Source organism: Miniopterus natalensis, chromosome 2 (genome assembly GCF_054644295.1).
Source record: "Miniopterus natalensis isolate mMinNat1 chromosome 2, mMinNat1.hap1, whole genome shotgun sequence".
Classification (NCBI taxonomy): Eukaryota; Metazoa; Chordata; class Mammalia; order Chiroptera; family Miniopteridae; genus Miniopterus; species Miniopterus natalensis.
Genome location: NC_142082.1, coordinates 137,614,600 through 137,618,356, shown reverse-complemented (window position 1 = coordinate 137,618,356; position 3,757 = coordinate 137,614,600).

Below are 3,757 nucleotides of genomic sequence, written 5' to 3'. Positions count from 1 at the left end.
CAAACTTGCTTTTATGTGACTAGAAAGCTTATGTGTGGGAATCTAACGTACAACAATTTAATATTATACCCTTGCAAGTTGTTGACTTGTTCCAAACGTTAAGAGGCTTAGATCTCTGCAGTTTATCCAGTAAAGCAAATTAGAGGACTTGAGCTGAAATGATCTTAACTTACACTTGTTTCAGGAATGCTGCCGTTGTACAAAATATTTCTGGAACTCCTTCACAGCTAGTTTATGAGCCACATTTAAATAATTTACTACTTCGCCTGGGCAGCGTGGCTCAGCGGTTGAGCATTGACCTACCGTCCAGGAGATCAAGGTTCGATTCCCGGTCAGGGCACATGCCCAGGTTTCCGGTTCAATTCCCAGTGGAGGTCGTGCAGGAGGCAGCCGATCAATGACTCTCATCATTGATGTTTCCACCTCTCTCTCCCTCTCCCTTCGTCTCTCTGAAATCAATAAAGATATATTAAAAAAAAATTTACTACTTCAAAATTACTTTTTAAAAAGCTGATGCATTAGCCAACTTTATCATTTATTTGTTTTCCAGATTTTGTCCTAGACCACTTCTGGAATTTCCAAGGCCCCATTCTTAGCCTTCTTATTCTCTCCTTTAATGTTTGTATTAATTCTTAGAATGTTTTGATCACCTCTGGATAGCTTCCAATTCTGCTTTAACCCTGACTTCTTACTCTTAAGCTCCAGACTCACATTTTCATTTCCACACCTCTATGTGCAAGCACTTCTAATCCAGTGCTCCCCAATTGAGCTCACTACTTCACCCCTGAAACCTGCTCATCCTTCTCCTCCCGATTCAGGTTAATGACATTGTCTTATCATTTACACAGACTAGAAACCTGTCTTTATGACTCATCTTTGGTTAAGTGTCCCTTGTTAAGTGCGGTGGTTAGGAGCACAGGCTCTGGAATGACTTTCTGGTTTCAAATCCCTGTTCTAATTGCTGTGCGAAGTTTTTCCTTTGTTTCCCCACATAAAAAAATGGAGATAATAGTGCCTTTTTATAAAGTTGGGATGACTAGATATTTAATACTTAGTGCCTGACTCACACTAAATGCTTGATCTGTTACCCCTATTCCTCACGGCCAGTATCTGATCCTTTTCAGAACTCAGCTCCAACGATTCCTCTGAGAAGCTTTCCCTCCTACATCCCATCAGGTAGGTAGTTGGACCCTTTTCCGCCTTGTCCCATTTAGTCTTTATCTATTAGCAACATACTATCCTGTATTCCCCATTATTTGTTCAAGTGCATCTACCAAGCTGAAAATTCCTTTAAAGACATGTTTCTCAATTATTTGTGAATCTCAAATGCCTAGCACCATGCCTGGCACATGGCAGGTATGCTATGTTGGCTGAGTGAACCTAGTCAGTTACTAAGCCCGTCAATTTTTTGTCCCTGGATGACTCTTGTCCTCTTTCCTGCTGTTCCAAGCTCTAAACTTCTCACATAAGTTACTGCAAAGTTTAATATTGTCGCAAATTTTCGCTGTCTTCCCATTGCCACTAAAATCATAAGTTGGAAGTCACTTGTCTTCTCAAAAACTTACTGTAAATGTCCAAATTCCCTGCCATGTATTCAAGGCCTTCCAAGCATTGACCTCAAATTATTTTTAGCCTTATTTCCATTACTTCCTTCAAAAACTTTTATGCTCCAGATCACACTAGGCTTTTCGTTCTTCAACATATTCATCTCCACTTGTTTTTATTCATGCTGTGATTTCAGCCTAAAACAGAGGTTGCAAACTGGTAGACTCTTTTTTTTTGTCCTACAGTTTTTTAAAAAGTTGAACCAACATTTAAAAGTAGTGAGATTTAGCATAAACATTAGAATGTCCAAAGGTTCTTGAAAAATAAGATTTGGGAATATTGGGTCCTTGTTCTTGTATAGCAGCAACCAACCAGAGCTGCACTGCCAGCTGTGCCATTCTCTGAGGGCACATACTGGTCACCTAACCAGCTTTAAAAATATCTCCCTACAAGTGGGACACTTGGGCCTATCTCTTGACATAAAGATCATCTTTCCTGCAATGTCTTCTATCCCCAGAACTGTTTAACTTGAATCTCTCAGACTCTAGGTCTAATTCTGTCTAGCAAAAACAGGTTAAAGAACACTGTGAAAAGTCAAAAGACCACTCTTTAGGACAACTGGCCCAATCTCTTCAATAAGTTAGTGTTATCAAAAAAATATGTTGTCCCAAGATTCCAGATTAAGAGAAAAAGAGTCTATATACATAACTTGGTGTAATGCATGGTTCCTGGATTGGATCCCAGGTTGGACAAAAATTAGCTCCAAACGTTTTTTTTTTTTAAGACAATTGGGGAAATGTGACTATAGGTTTGTATTAGATTAAGGATATATTAATTTTAAGTGCTTGTTACTTGGACAATGTATAAAAATGTTCCGATTTTTCAAACCTATGTACTGAAGTAAAAAATTAAAACCACCAATTCTCTCTTCTGCTCATACTTTTGACCTTAAAAGTTTAGAATGGGCCCTGGCTGGTGAGGCTCAGTTGGCTGGGTGTTGTCCTGTGCACCAGGAGGTTGCTGGTTCAATTCCTGGTTGAGGGCGCATGCCCTGGTTGCAGGCTTGATCCCCAGTAGGGACATGTAGGAGGCAGCCGATTGATGTTGCACTCTCACATCGATGTTTCTCTCTCACTCTCTCTGTCTCTCTCTCTCTTTCCCCCTCTCCCTCCCTCTCTCTCTAAAAGTCAATAAACTTTTCTTTTAAGAAAAAGTTTAGAAAGGGTTGGCAAACTTTTTTATAAAGGACCAAAAAACAAATATTTGAGGCTTTGTGGGCCATAGTTCTGTACAACTACGCAACTCTCTGTTGTGATCTAAAAACAGCCACAGACAAATGTAAACAATTGGGCAAGGCTGGGTTCCAATAGTTTTTTTACAAAAGTAGACAGCAGGATGCAAGCTGTAGTTTGCCAAACTCTGATGTAGAACAAATACCGCTTCTGAAAAAGTCTTTCCTGTAACCCATTAGTCAATGGTTTTATCTTCCCTTTGCTCATATATTGCTTGTGAATCCACTTCTGACATTTATGTCTTATTATATACTTATCTCTATTAGGGAGTAAATCTTTGAAGGTAGATGCCATTTTGCTACATAAACACTCCCATCCCTGCCCTACTGAGTTCCTTGCAGCGTAGTCTGAATATTGTTTTCAAAAACCAAATCTACCCGCCCAGCCGGCGTGGCTCAGCAGGTGAGCATCGACCTAGGATCCAGGAGATCGCGGTTTGATTCCTGTTCAGGGCACGTGCCCAGGTTGCGGGCTCGATCCCCAGCAGGGGCGTGCAGGAGGCAGCCGATCAATGACTCTCTCATCATTGATGATTCTCTCTCTCTCTCTCTGAAATCAATAAAGACATATCTGAGGAAAAAAAACCCACAAACCAAATCTACCCTAAAAGGAAGATTTGGTACCATTCATGACATTGACAAGAATAAGCAGCAGGTTCTAAAAGCAAATCTGAAGGAAACCCAGGAAAAAAAGCACTATTAGTATCACTAGAGTACATAGATTGCCTCTTATGCTCTATATTGTGATGTGTTCACCACTATTTTATAATCAGACCTTGTGTGTATTAAAGTATAGTAGAGGTGGATAAAAAAAAAGTGTAGTGCTCAGTTGGCACAGGAATGCCCTTATGCCCCCCCTCTTTACTCCCACTATTGTTAGATTTACATTAGGTACATGATAAATGCTCAACAAATTTAAAA